At 56.9% G+C, this 15,015-nt stretch overlaps 1 protein-coding gene across 1 annotated transcript in view; it reads left to right on the forward strand.

Moving 5' to 3' along the window:
- Window positions 1-364: 364 nt before the first annotated feature.
- Window positions 365-15,015, forward strand: part of LINGO1 (leucine rich repeat and Ig domain containing 1) — a 205,792-nt gene continuing 191,141 nt past the window's right edge. The window contains exon 1 of the mRNA XM_082617744.1: window positions 365-1,610. The gene's annotated coding sequence lies outside the window, so the exon portion shown is untranslated. The remainder of the gene's footprint in view (window positions 1,611-15,015) is intronic.

Raw genomic sequence — 15,015 nt, forward strand, 5'->3', positions numbered from 1 at the left:
TCCACCCCCCGCCCCGAAGTTCCGTCATACCTCCTGCTCTCTCATTTTTGGAGGGATCTACCATCAAATCAGAGCCCCAGAGATGATGGAAGCCAATGGCCTTCCAAGGAAGTGTAAACTGAGGCCAGAGAGAGGCAGGCATTGGCCCAAGGTCACACAGCAAGAGCGGGAGGCCATCCTGTGAGCCCTGTCCTCTTAGCATGACAGGTGTCCTCACCCTGTGCTCAGATCCGGACAGCTGCTTCCCTGATCCCTCCTCTCCCCGCCCCGCAGTGCTGGGCGCCCAGCCTGCACTGCCTCACACCCCGAGCCTGCCCCTAGGCTTAGCCGCCAACAAGCACGGAGCGCCCCCTGGATGGCTTGGTCAGGCCCGACCGCCCTCTCCTTGACTCACCTCCAGCCCGGGAGGGCTGGGCTCAACCGCGGCGGACAGGGCGCCGCCCGCACCGCCCCGGCCGCGCCACCGCCCCGGACTGTGCCGGCGCAGGAGGCCGCCCTCCTCGGCGCCCCCGGGTGGGGCAGGTCGAGCCCGGTGCGCTATCCCTTTAAGCCCAGGCGAGATGGGAGCTGTCAGCGACAGCCGAGGCTAGCGCGGGACGTAGCCGCCCGCCAGGCCGCAGCGAGGAGCGAGGAGCAAGCAGAGAGCCGAGGGGGCGGTGGGGCCCGGGCTCGGCGGGTCCCCTCGCCGCCCACAGTGCGTCCGCACCCTGGGCCCGGCGAGTGGCGGGCGGCACCCCATGTAATGCGGAGAATGTGAGGGCAGCGCAGGGCGGTGGGGAGGAGGCGCGGGAGAGGGCGTCGGCAAGATAGAGAGGCAGCCGGAGAGACTGAGGACCGGGATCGGGGCGGCTGCAGGTGGGAGAAAGGAGAGGAGATAAAAGGATAGGCAGTGACAGAAAAGGGGGAAAGAAAGGAGCGGGAGAGCACGCGGCTGCAGGCGGCGGAGCAGGCGAGGAGGAGGGAGCCAGCGCCTCTGGGTGGGAGCGCCGGAAGCCGGAGTCGGGCTCCCCGGCCGGGTATCAGGCTTAGAGTACGGCCGCGGCCCGGCAGGGCAGGGTGAAGGAGCAGGGACGCCCGAGGGGGCCCCTCTGGGAGCACCGGGGGACCTAAGGCGGGGCCAGCCCGGTAGGACCGCAGGGCCACTCCTCAGGCCCCGCTCCGGGGGCTCCGGCAGGCCGGGGCCAGGGGCCTTTGTGAGCGCCCCAGGAGGGCGAGAGTCGGGAGTGCGGAGCCGGGTGTGCGGCGGCGGGGGTGTGTGCGCGCCCGGGTGTGCGCGTGTGTGTGCGAGTGTGAGCGCCCAGGAGGGTGGGAGCGCGCGTTAGGGATTCTGCTGGCATCGCAGAGTGGAGAGCAGGAGGCAGGAGCGGGGCGCGCAGGGGAGCGCGGGGCCCTCCCGTGCACACGCACACACACCGCGCGCGCTCACACACACACACACACATACACACACACGCACACACGCCCTCCCTGCCTCGCTCATTGCCGCGGCCACCATCTCAGAGCCGAGCCCTGCGGAGCGGGAACCCAAGCCGGAGCGGGAACAGGAGGGAAACGGAGCCGGGGAATGCGGCCCCGGAGAGGAGCTGCGCGCGAACTGCGCGCCCGGGACGGTGAGTGTGGCCGGGCCGGGAGACTGCGGCTGGGCGGGGGCCGCGGGGGCGAAGGCCAGGGAGCTGGGGTGTCTCTGCCCGCCGGCAGCGCCGCGTGCGCGGCCTCTGATTGGGCGGGAGCCTCAGGGGCCGCGGGTTGGGGGTGGGGTGTTGGGTGCGCGCCCGTTGTGGGAGGGTGCACGCGCGGAGCTGCAGGGGGGCGCGCTCGGCACCCCTGTTCGTGACCGCGCTCTCGCCCGCTGCGCGGCCCCGCCTAACCCTCGCGTGTCGCGGGAACCCCGACGACTTGGAGCAACTTTGCGTGTAGGGGGAGAGGATGGAGGCTCTTTAGTGGTGGAACTCCGGCCTTTCTTCTCGAGGAGAGAGGGAGGAATGGGGCGGGGGCGCGGGCTGTGCCGCCCGGCGGGCCAAGAGATGCATCTCCACCACCCCATCAGCGCAGCCGCCGGCTCTCTGGGACACCCGTCCAGCCCCGCGGCGCCGCTCTAGAGCCGCTCCGGGCGCTGGACCCCTGTGACCCCTCCAGGGTCAGGCACAGCCACAGCTTCCAGGTCCCAGGGCCGCGAGGTCATCTTTGCAGCCAGGCTGAGGACACGGGTTTGAGGTGGGGAGAGTTGGGAGACGTTCCCGAGTGTGTGCATGTGTGTGTATGTGTGTGTGTGTGTGTGTCCCTGCTCCTTCTGCTCCGTGGGACAGGCGGCTGGAAGAAGGGAACTGCCGGCAAAGTGCATCCCATCAGCCCTGGCCCGCAGGAGCTCCCAAGAGGCTAGGGATTGGAAGGGGAACCTTTAGGGCCCCAGCATAGTGCCACCCCCGCCCCCCATCCCTGCTTTGCTTGGAGCCATGATCCTGCGTGCCTCACTCAGTGTGATGAGATTGTGGTTGTGCTGTACCCCGGTCCCCACCTCCATCTCCTTGAGTCTCCTCCCGCATTCCTGTCCTCTGCTGACTACTTCAGGAAACTTTCTAGCTACCCCCCACCACCCCGCCATGCCAGCCCTGCCCCTGAGAAGCTAGGATGGGGAGATGTGGTCCAGGATGGTGCCCCGAGAGGGAGGGAGGCCAGTGTCCTCAGGAGTGAGAGGCCCAAGAAAGGGTCAGAATTCAGGCCCCCTGCAGGCCCCTCTGCATTACCAAATCCTCCCTGCTTCCAGGCAGGTTCTTCCTCCTCTAGGAAGCCTTCTCTGATTGCTCCCAATCCTTCCTTTTGGCTTTGGATTCTGGGCTGGAGCAGCTGAGTTCCCCAGCAGCCCTAGTCCATGTGCCCCCCTTCCTGACACTCAGTGTATGAGCCTGTGGGGTCAGAAGTCTCGTTCTCAGCCTAGATGCTGGGTGAAGGATCTTGATGTTGGGCCACTCAGTATCTACCTGGGTCTCTGGGGTATGGTAATATCTTATTTGACCAGCTTTCAGGCTTAGACCTCACTTCCACTTCCACTACCCTTTCTGGAATCTCTCTGCCACCTTGTAAGAAGAGGGTTTTGAGGCAGAGATGGAGCTAGGAGAACTGCAGTCTCAGGGCAGCCCCTTTCACTGTGAAGGTATCCTTTAAACCTGGTCTTTGGTGAGGTGGGGAGGGGGCAGGAAGGGCCCTCAAGCCCTCTTTATTGACTGGGCAGCAGGGCTCTGGGGGCCTGCTGCTGGAAGGTCTCCCCAGGGCAGCTCTCCTTCTGCCTGTGACCAACACCCTCTCCAGATGGGCAGGGAGGTGGGTGCAGCCACTTTCAGCCTGATTCTCCCTGGCTTGACCCCAGCCTCATTAATCTTTGCCTCCTAGATCTGGGGCCAGAGTCTGCCTGGGCTCTGCTTGATGGTTTGCAAACCTGGTTCTGGCACTGGGATGTCGGTATCATTCTGGGAATCAGAATGGTTTCCCAACCCCAGCCTGGTACTCTAGGTCCTCCTGTTTGGGCCCTGGAACCCTTCCCACTGTCTCAGGATCTCTACCCTGGAGTCCCTTTGTGGGCCAGAGAGCTCACCCTCAAGTGAATGGGTTCTCCACACAGAGGTCTAAATGTGTATTGGCGGGGATGGGGTCTGGTGACTATTGGGACCACTTCCTTCCCAAATGGCCCACTTGAGACATAGGCGGCTAGAGTAGCTATCAACTCTAGACAGGCTTCTGTGACCATTCCCCCCAGCCCAGTCCTGATGACAGCCTGGACTCATCCCCAGGGCCACTCAGGCCCTTGAAGGCCTCTGGTGGGGAGGCTGCTGCCCAGGAGTGACCAAAGCTCATCCTGGGGCTGGGGGAGGGGTGGTGGTGGCCTGCTGGGTCCTGAGGCGGCTCCCTCAGCCTCTTTGCTGGCTTCACTCTGGGGCAGACTCTCTCTGCCTCTACCCCTTCCTTTCTGCCAGCTCTAGCTGACTCAGTCTTTCTTAGCTGTCATTTCTCTCTCTCTTTCTCTCCCCACCTCTTTACCCCTTTGTCCCTGTGTGACTCCCTGAGTCTGGACTTTCGCCTCCTGGGTGCTGACCTGACTGACGCTCTGGTTGATACCCACGTGGCTGGAGCATGGCCAGATGTCTACTTCGCCCCCCCCCGCCCCCCACTGCCCCCAACTGACTCCAGCAGGATGAGCCCTCCATATGGGACCTCAAGCCATGGAGAGGGAGAGAACATGGTACCTCTTTGGCCCCAGATCTGTGTGTTAGGGGTGAAAATCCCAGTCAGGTGCTCCCAGCCCCCACTGTCTTCTTAAAGACAGCCACTCCCCTCCCTAAACCTCCTGACTGGGAATGGGTAGTGCTCAGTGTGGCCCCCTTAATTTCCGTGTCCAGCCAGGCCCTGGCCCTGCCAAGTTTGTGGGTTTTTTTTTTTTTTTTTTTGCGGTACGCGGGCCTCTCGCTGTTGTGGCTTCTGCCGTTGCAGAGCACAGGCTCTGGACGGGCAGGCTCAGTGGCCATGGCTCATGGGCCTAGCCGCTCCGCGGCATGTGGGATCTTCTTGGACCGGGACACTAACCTGTGTCCCCGGCATCGGCAGGCGGACTCTCAACCCCCGTGCCACCAGGGAAGCCCTGTGTTTTTAAATTATAACAAATTCAGTGATAAGTTGTTGATTGGGCTGGGCCCTTGGGTGACTTGAAAGGGTAAAGTTACCCCTGACCACTCAGGCCTCCTTTTGAGGGAACTGGGGGCCACCCTGGCCAATCAGAGTCTCTTCTGCGGACTTCCAGGGCCCAGACATCTGCTCCCAAGAACCATGTCTTGCTTGGCCTTGCTCTTTACTGCCTGGAACCCTTCATTTGGGGCTCACTCCACATTGGGGGCATCTCCTGGTTTGAGACCTGGGCTGAGTACTGGGGGTACTGATGACAAACCTGGGCCCCTCCCTGGGTGGGCTGTCCCTGAAAGGGGTCACAGACATCGACCCACACCCCTGGGTATGAAGCAGACTGGGCTGGGCCCCTGCAGAAGTATGGGGCAGGGAGGCTGGCAAGGGGTTATTTCAGATGGACCGGAAGGGCTGCTGCAATTTGACCTGTTCGGATGTTTCTGGCACTTGGTAGATGCTCAGTAAATACGTTGAATAAGTGAATGAATGGAGCATGTGACCAAGTGAGGGCTTTCCAGGCAGATGGCTTAGTGTTAACAAAGGCACGGAGGTGGGAGGCGCCAGGCATGGGTGGAACGTGTTTGCAGTGGAGTAGTTTATGCAGGGGCACAGCAGGCACAGAGCAGGTTGGCACAAGACGTAGGAGGATCTTGAGTGCCCGACTGAAGAGTGTGGGCTGATTCTGTATTCAGGGGTTGTAGGGTTGAAGTTCTGGAGGGACGCGATCAGATTTGCAATTTAAACCTCTCCCTCTGGTGGTCAGGGGAGGGGTTGGCCAGGAGAGCCAGAGGCAGGGAGGCAGTCCTGAGGCTGCTTTGGGAATCCAGGCTGGTGCTGAGGGCAGCAGCAGGGGCAGGCACCTTGTCAGCCTTCGCCCTGATGGCCAAGTGGCCGTGCATGGTTCCCCTTTGATGGAGGATGGAGAGAAATTCGGGCTGGGTGGGGAGCCAGGTGGGGTGATGTAGGCCATCAGAGTGTGGCACGGCCTCGGTTATCACCACTCCCACCTCCTGGGCATACAGAGATGGCAGGCATCCTGGAGTCATAAAATGAGCCTTTACTACTGGCCCTCCCACTGTGCACACTTGAGCAAGTCCCTGAGGTCCCTTGGGCCTCAGTTTCTATGTCTATAAAATGGATACATTTTTCTCCCTGGATACCTGGAGTGAGTTTGGGTGGAAGTTAGTGACCTTGGAAGTGGAATACAAAGGAAAGGCGTAGAGGGGTGATCAGCATCAATATTTGACAGAGGAAGAGTGTGAGGCCCAGAGAGGGGCAGTGACTTACACAAGGTCATAAAGCAAGTTGGGGGCAGGCCGTTCCAGCCTGGGGTTTTCCTGGCTGTGCCTGTGGCCTGCCGGGCAGTGGTGGGCGGGGTGGCTGGGGCTCGGGGGCCTTTGCAGAGGACATCCTCAGGCAGTTGCTTTGGCAGTCCAGCTGTCAGGGAGCGTATGGGGCCATATGGCCACATCAGGGGAGACGCCAGCCGCTGAAGGAGGGATAGTGGCTGCCACCCTGACCTTCTGGATCTATGTAGGCACTGTCAGCCCCCAGGGTCAGGACGGGAGGGGGCCAAAATGGGACCTCAGTGTCCAGGTTGGTTTGGACATGGAGGTGGAGCCTTGGCAGGTGTTCCAGTTCTGGCACCCATCTGCCAGGGCAGCCGGACAGGCGGCTCCATGCCCAGGACTGATCCAATTGGCTCAAGACCAGCTGTGCCAGCCACCCCCATCCCCACCCCCATTCCCCATGCCGCTCCCATGGCCCTGCTGGTCCACAGACCATGGGGTGACACGGCGCATCTGATGTCAGGGTCTCAGGCCTCAGGAGTATATGTGTGTTACATGCAGCTCAGGTGTGGACATGCATCCTTACCCTGAGCACTGATTCTGTAGCTCTGAGATTTGGGGGTGTGGAAATGGACCCCTCAATCGAAGGGCCTGGGCTTGGATGCCATCTGGAACCAAGTCTGAATTCTGACTCCGCTCCTTCTGAGTGGGATGAGTTTGGGCAAATCACTTTTCTGAGCCTCAGTTTCCTCATCTGTTATATGGGAGAATGATACCTATCTTGTAGGGGTGTCATTAGTGTACTTTGAAATAACACATGTAAAGTGTGCACTAGCTTGATACACTGAAGAATCTCAGTAAGTGGTAGCTCATGTTTTGCTCTCTGCTGGGAGAGGGAAGTGAGTCCTGTTGGAGCTTCAATCTCCAGGCTGAAGTAGAGAGGAGACATTATTTTCCAGGACAAAGTTTGCTTTATAGTTTTCCATAAGTTTTTATACTCCTTCCCTCATTTAGTCCTCATGGCAGTTCTGTAAAGTAGAGAGCACCGACCCATTTCACAGATGAGGAAGCTTGGAAATGATTCTCCAGAGTCACACACTGAGTTGGCCTTTACCCTGTCTCTGGATTCCTGGTCCAGGACTCTTGCTCCACCGGTATGCTTCCCAAATTTCGAGGGGTGGAGGCTGGGGAGAAGTGGGTCTGTCTTCAACAAGGCCTGTCTAGACCAAGCGTGGGGATTCTAGAGATTCCCTTCCTAGCCCTGTTTACATTATAGGTGCAGGGACAGGCTGCCATGGCGACAGCAGCCAGTTCCAGCTGGAGTTAGTATGCGGGATGCTCAATGGGGCAGCATTTGCTGCATTTCTCTGTCTGGCCAGCACAGGGTAGCGGTGGCGGTGTCAGGGAATGAGGAGGGGATGGGCCTTAGGCCCATCTTAGGCAGCCTTGGACCATGCCAAGGCAAACAGGGCTCAGCCTTCTGGGCCGGGTGGGGAGAGCACTGGGTTCTGCCAGCTGTGTGACCTTGGCCAGGTCACTGTTTCCCTCTTTCAGCCTCAGCTTCCCTCTTTGTAAACTGGAGATAATTCTCTCCCAGCCTGCCTCAAAAGGCTGTGTTTGAGACTCTACTATAAATATATATTTTTATACAAACAGCATCTTCCACAGCTGTGAGTCCAGGAGTCCCCAGTCCTACATCTGATGGTCCTGGAATCATTCAGCGATTCACTTGTTGGGTGCTTCCTCTGGGCCCAGCTGTGCTGGCTGCTATGGGGGCAGAGATGAATAAGACCAGCCCCCGCCCTCTTAGGGCGTGCAACCTGGCAGTAACTGTGGACTCCATGGCATTTAACGGTCCTTCCAAACACATGCTCGTTGTCCTGCTCCTACTCAGCACCCTTCAAGGGCTTCTCATTACCTCAGACTGGCGTCTGGACCCCTCAGTGTTTTGCACTGTCTGACTCTCTCTCCCAGCCATCTCCCTCCATATTCCTCTGTGCACCCAGGATCCAACCAAATGCCACTCACTCTCCTTTTCACACACGCTCTGGCTTTCCTTCCTCCAGGGTTTCGCTCTGCTGTCCCCTCTGCCTGATTCCTTCCTCCATCTCTGCCCATAGATCCCACCCACTTTTCAACACTCAGCCCAAATGCCATGTTTAGAAACCCCTCCTGGTCACTCTAGCTGGGAGTAGCTGCTCCTTCCTCAGAACTCTGAGAGCAGCATATCTGCTTTACATTTTGCAAACGTTTGCTGTGTACATACTGTATGTGAGCCCTACTGTGTGCAAGGCCCGTGATACATGGCAGTTGGTCTCTCTTCATGGCCTGGGAATGCCTTGGTGACAGGGACTGGGCTTATCCATCCTGGGTTCCTGGCACTTCCAGGGACCTGGGGCCAGATGGGCTGACCAGGGGCATGTGGCCAATCCCTCAGGCCCTCGTCGGCCACTGCCTCTTCCGCCTCTCCTTTGCGCCTGGGGATGTGAGCTGGGCCTAGGACATCTGTTTGTGAAGCTCCAAGTTATGGGCGGCTTTTCTGCTGAGGTGCTCACGACAGATGAGGCCTTCTCTGCCTCTGGAGGCTCCGCCAGGCCAGGGCAGGGATGCCCAGTCACTGGCCACACGTAACTCTCCCTGATGAATTGCATGGCATTCAGCAAATAGCGATTGATTATTTGGGGTACTGTTAACTCTTCCATTATCGATCGGCAGAGGTGGGCCTGGCCAACGTTGGTGTGGGTCAGCTGGGCCTGGCTGGGAGATTGTGATCATGGCCATTTATTCCTGACCAGGAAGCTTGTAAATAGGAACCAGAGAAAGGGAGGTGCTGGCCATCCTCTCTCTGATTTGTGCTGCCAGGGTTGGGGTAGAGGAATGGGGAGGAGGGGGGAGGGGGCAGACAGGGAGCTTTTGCTCACTCCCACCTCCCTTTGTCCCCACCTTCTGTGTTCTGCTTCCGGTCTCTCCTGGCCTGAGTCTCAGCTTTCCCATCTGTTAAATGGGGATTTCAGTCTCTGTGGGGTAACATTGTGCCTTTGAATGAGAAGGCTAGGCACTCACTGACTTGTCATCATTTGTGCTTAAGCGGGGTGGGGGGCGACATTCGGAGGCTCAGAGAGGGTAGTGGCCACATGAGGATGGAGCCAGCATCACGATCTCTAGCCCAGGGCTGCTTTGCAGAAAGGACAGGGAGGTGGTGGGTCAGAAGACAACAGTCGCTGGCGGTGGTGGGATGAGTTGGGAAATTGGGATTGACATGTATACACTAATATGTATAAAATAGATAACTAATAAGAACCTGCTGTATAAAAAAAATAAAATTCAAAAATTAAAAAAAACCTGCTGTATTAAATAAATAAATAAATAAATTAAATAAAAAAAAATAAAAAAAGAAGACAACAGTTGCTTCAGTAAAGCACTGTGTCTGGCTTCGGAATGTGCTAAGGCTTCTAAACGTTGAGCTAGGACTCAGTGGAATTTATGCAAAAGAAATTTCTAGGGAAACCACATAAAGGAGATGGCAGGGGGGACGTTTAACCTACTTAAGAAATCCAGTTGCCTTTCAGGCCTGCCAGGAGCATGAGGCATTATTTGTGGGGCTCTGGCTCATGTGACCAATGCTTTTTTGTTTTTTTTTTAACTTTTCGTTAGGAACATTTTCAAACATACAGAAAGATAGAGGGAATAGTGTAGGAAACTCCCATATACCCGCTCACCTAGATTTAACAGTTGTTGACATTTTGCCACATTTTGCTTTATCTTTTTCTTTCTGAAGTAGTTTAAAGTAAATTATAGACATCATGACATTTCACCCCTAAATATTTCAGCATCCATCTCTAAAAAATACAAGAAAATTTCTGTCTAACCTCAAGTGGTCACATATTTCATTTTATCCTTGAGAGGTGAGGATGCTTGAGAGATGTGGAGACTGAGGCCTGTGAGGTGACCTGGCCTGTCCAAGGTCACATAGCGCAGAGCGGGAGGGGAGGAGAGGTGGGATCTAGGAGGCCGCTAAGGGTGGCAACCCAGGATTGGCTGAGACAGTGGGGGGAAAGGGAGGGGGTAAGTGGTCTGGAGCTGGGCAGGTGGCTGGAGCAGAATCCCCCTCTGGGGATTCCTCTGGCTCAGGCTGGAGGTTCCGCCTGGAAACAGGAAGTGAATCTCTTTTCCTTTTGTTTGCTACGGGGATTAATCAGGAACTGCAGCGTCAGGAAAATCTAGAACAACTTCTTGTTTATTGTTTAATTTAGGAGACAGACTGTTATCAGGCTCTGGCCATGCAGGGCCAGGGAAGCCCCTGCTGGCACAAAGAGTAGGGTTGCCCCCACCAGCCACCTTGGAGGCCAGTGGGGGAAGGCATGGTGAGGGCTGCCTGGAGGGAGGGCTCAGGATCCTAGCCTGGGCAGCCAGGGGCTTTGGGGTAATTGGGGTTGTATGTGCTGCAGGGTAGGGAGGGCACTGTGCCTGGAGTCCAGGGGGCATGTGGGACAGCTTGGAGCCGAGCCTGAGGTCTGGGCTGGGCTGAATCTTCTGTAGCCTCAGAACAGAGATGGGAAGTGAGGCACGGAGGGGTGAGCTGCGGCACGTGCAGAAAGGAGAGAGGGCTCTGGCTGCCTCTAGCCTCACTGAGGAGCCGTGTTCGCTCTCCTGCCTGGGCCCACTTTCCTCCCTGGGGAGGGAGGATGGGTGTCCTCTGCCAGCCTAGGGTAGGTGCAGGTCTCCCTGGGATTCCTTGTCTCCTTGGGGTCAGGGTGATCCTGCCCCCCCGGCACCCACACATGCTTGGGACTCCTTTTTCTGCCCTTAGTGCCCTTGGTGACTTGGGAGCACCTCTTGACTCTGTGAGGGTCCCAGAGGTCATAGGTATGCAATTGGAGAATGTCAGAAGGAGAAGGCAGGCTCAGAGATGATCTCATTCTTTTAAGTTCCAGATAAGGAAACTGAGGTACAGGGAGTGGCCAACTGCATCTTGGGTCTCAATTGAAAAGCACTGCAGAGCCTAGGCAATTAAGTCAGGCATCTGGCTTCTTAGTCCCAAGAACCCCAGCTCCTGGGCCTTGTGGGCTTGTGGTTCAGACAGACCAGTTCTCCCCTAGATGCAAAGGGGCGGAGGCGGGCCCAGCTGGGGAAGGGCTATCAGTCATCCTGGGGGTGGGCCCCAGGTTCTTAGGACCTGTGATCCTGTCTGCATACACATGCACATCCCCCCACCCAGCCCCAGTTACTTACCAGTGGGGAGAATGTGTATGTAGGTTGGGGAGGAGGCTGAAGTAGGGTGTCCTGAGGCTCAGCCATCCAGGGCTCAGAGAGTCTTCATGTGCTCCCATCTCTGCCCCCACAATGAGGAGAGCCCTGATTAGTGCCAGACTTACTGTTGGGCTTCTTTCTTGAGGACAGGAGTAGGGACAGTGGGCAGGAGAGCCCTGTGGGAGGAAGGCAATCGGAGGGGGAGCAAGAGACAGAGACCTCAAAACACCTTCTGATTCCTGGTCTACAGCCCTGTGGCACTGCCAGACCCTATATCGAGGTTGTGTATTCTCCGAAGTTGGGGAAGGAGAGGAAAACACCCAACTTCCACCAAGTGGCTTGATGGGGGCTGTATGACCTGGGACATGCCACTACCTCTCCTGGATAAAATGAGGCAGGGAATGGACCTCTTCTGCTCTGAGAGTGGGGCAGGGAGGATTGGCCATGGCTGTTGGCCTGTCTGTTGGCTGGTCCTTTAGCCCCCTGCTGGGTTGGCAGTGGGCTGGGAAGGATCACAGGAAATAGGGCAGGTCCTGTTGCCCCCACCTCCAGGCCTTCCCTCTGCTCTCCCAGTGCTGCGGGGTAGGGAGTGCACTGTGCCTGGAGTCCAGGGAGCAGGTGGGACAGAACAAGCATACGTCCCCATGCTGGCTGACTGCATGCTGGAACCTCGGCAGGGTGTTGGAACCTCAGCAGGGTGTTGGAAGAGCGCTACCCTTGTTAGTGCATACAACTGCCCTGAAAAGTGGGCATTATGGGTTCCATTTTACAGATGAGGAAACTGAGGCTTAGAGAGGTCACCCAGCTGGTCAACGGTGGGACTGGGATTTGAGACCAGAACTACCCAGCTTTGCTGGACCACACTGTCTTCGAGACTTGGTTTCTGCTCTGGGATTTACTACTAACTGCCGTTCCCTGGGCCTTGGTGTTTGCCTTTGTCCAGTAGGGCTGGAAGGATGGCTGAGGGATGCGCTGCAGCCACAGGCTGGAGGGAAGGCTGAGCCTCCAGTCACCTCCTCCTGGCCTGGCAAGTTCTCAGGGTTCTGACTGAGGCTTCCTGCTGTTCTTGGAGGAATCCTTCCTAAGCTAAGCAAAGTGAGAGGCTCCCTGGCTCTGTGCAGAGGGATTGGGCCTCTGAGTGTGCAGAGCCCTTCAGCACCTCCTCCACCCTCTGCTCCCAGCTGGTGTGTGCCTTCTGTGCATTTATCAGGTGATGACAAGATGGTGCGGGAGGCTGTGTGCAAGTGTATGGGCCATCTTGAGGCCTGGAGAGTCACACTTGAGGACTGAACACGAAGTAGGGCAGAGGTGAGTTCACTGAACACCTACTAAATGTTAGTCATAGTGCCAGGTGCTTTACATACATTACCTCATTTAATCCTAAAGACAATCCCATGAGATATGTACTATTACTATTCCCATTTAACAGATGAGGAAACTGAGGCTGAGAGAGATTGAGGGACTTGCAAAAGTCACACGGTTAGTGAGTGGAGGAGCTGACATTTGAATCTAGGAACGTCTGCTTCTAACGGAGACTATGTCGTTTGTGTGCCACACGAGGGGAGTCTGTGCTGCAGCTGGGACGGAGGAAGTTAGGGTTCAGGAAGATGCCGCTGGAGGCTGCTGTGTATTTGGAGAGAGGAGGCCAAGGGGCAGGTGAAGGGTCCAGGTAGGGAAGGAGCGGTTCAGTGGGAGAGGCGTGGTTGGAAGTCTAGCGTGCGGTCTAGAGCTGTGTGTCCTTGGCTCCGTCATCTGCTCAGGGTCTACACCCTCCAACCTGACTTACCTTCCCCTGAGGGGAGGGGTGCACACTCCTTATAGTCCCTCCTCAGGCTAAGGCCTGGAGGTGGGACTGAGCGAGGGTCCTCGGAAAACAGTCAGGGCAGCGTGCCCCGTAGGTAGCATCTGGAGAAGAGGCTGGAGAGGGGCTTGGGCTGTGCAGGCCTCAAATGCCAGCTCGGAGTGGTGATGTTCTCTGGATTTTGAGCAGAGCCAGGTCTGAGGATTGGAGGGATGGATCTCTGATGTCTGGGGGCTGGTTAGTGGCTGTGGGCCATGAATGGTGGGGAAGGGGTGAGAGAGTAGGGGCATCTGGGGGCTTCTCCCCTCCTTGCCCCACGGCTCCTGTCGGGACAGGAGCGGTGGGGAGGTGACTCATCTCTCCATGTCTCCCAGTTTTTGCCCTCCCTTTCCTGCCTCCAGAGGAGTAGGAGTGGGGGTCTTTGGCCCCTCCCAGGCCCCTCCCTTGGAGGCTGTAAATATTTTATCTCCACCATCTCTGCTGCTAGAAATTGCTGCCTTTAACACTTTTTTTTCCCCTTTTGCTTGATACAAACGAATGCTGGAAAAATTCTGTGCCGGGCGCTCACTCTGTCTCTTCTGCTCGTGCCCAGAGTCCCCTCCAAAAACTCTAATTGCTTTTAAGCTGCCATAGTTGGCAAAAGCAGTTTTCTTTACGTTATTGAGAAAGGCGGGAAATCCACCATGTTCTCTTCTTCCTTTTTTTTTTTTTTTTTTTTTTGATTCTAACCTTTAGTTTTGAGTTCCTCCTCACTGCTGCTAAGGTTCTGGGAGAGAAATGGAGTAGAAAGAGGTGTGGGCAAGGAGGCAGAGGCACCCTTGGACAGGGCATTTTGCCTCTCTGGGCCTCAGTTTCCCCATTTACAAGGTGGTCGTATGTCTATTCATTCAACAGACATTACCCTGAGTACATCCACTGGAAGAACTTGAGGGCAAGGACGGGCTCTGTCTTTGTTTCTGCATCCCCAGCACCCAGCACAGAGCCTGACACACAGTAGGTGTTCTATTAAGATCAGTTGACTGAATCAGTGGCTCTACTGTGAGCCAGGCACTTTGCCAAGCACTGGGAATGCAGGGGATGAATCAGACGCAGCCCCTGGCCACTGGCTGAATGGAGGGGAGCTGCCACACAAACATAATTACCATTTTGCTGAGTTGTAACATAGGTGGGTACGGGATACTTAGAAGCACAGAGCAGGGCTGGCCAGGGAAGCTGGGAAAAGCTGCATAGAGGAGAACTTGGGCTGCATCTTGAAGAGGGGGCAGGAGTTTGAACTGTGGCCAAGGAGGAGGGAGTTCCAGACAGGAAATAACATGTGCGAAGACCAGGGGTGGTCAGCGCTGGAACTGAAGGTCGGGTCAGGCCAGGGAGGAGTTGAGGCTGCCCAGATGGGCCTGAGTTGCTTGGGAGAGCTTTGCACGGAGGTGGGGAGTTTGGACTTGATCCCAAGGGTAGTTATAAGCTCCAGAGAAAACGGAGCTGTCAAGAAAGCAAAAGTAATCAGAGTATTCTATGTGGCTCAGCTGGGAAGCTTATAACTATCTTCTTCTTGCAGGGTTGGAGGGGTGGGAGGGATTAGGGGCTTTTGGTCCTGGTAAGCTTGTTGGGGGGGGGGTAGGGAGGCTGGCAGTGTGAGTCTGAGACAGACAAGGCAGGGGACAGGGTACCCAAATCCTTATCTCCTCTGCTTGTGCTGGGGTGAGAGGCAGCCCAGGCCTCTCCTGCGACCTGGGGTGGGGGTCCCCCCGTGTAGCTGGGGAGGCAGGCGTCCAGTTCATAGGCCTCCGTTGCCATGGTCAGTCAGGTTTGCTTCACTCTCAGTTCCTCAAGGTGTACAGCCCTTTACAATATATAAAGCCTGCTCACCTCTGACCCCTCCGAAGATCTTGGAAACTGTCCCTTGAGGTAGGCAGAGCAGGGGCCGTTCCCCACTGCCAGGTATAGGCCAGGTTTACCCCCAGGGTTCTCTAGGCAGGTGGAGATGGGGTGCGGATTTGAACCCAGGTC

This window comes from Mesoplodon mirus (genome assembly GCF_964341445.2).
Source record: "Mesoplodon mirus genome assembly, chromosome: 4".
Classification (NCBI taxonomy): Eukaryota; Metazoa; Chordata; class Mammalia; order Artiodactyla; family Ziphiidae; genus Mesoplodon; species Mesoplodon mirus.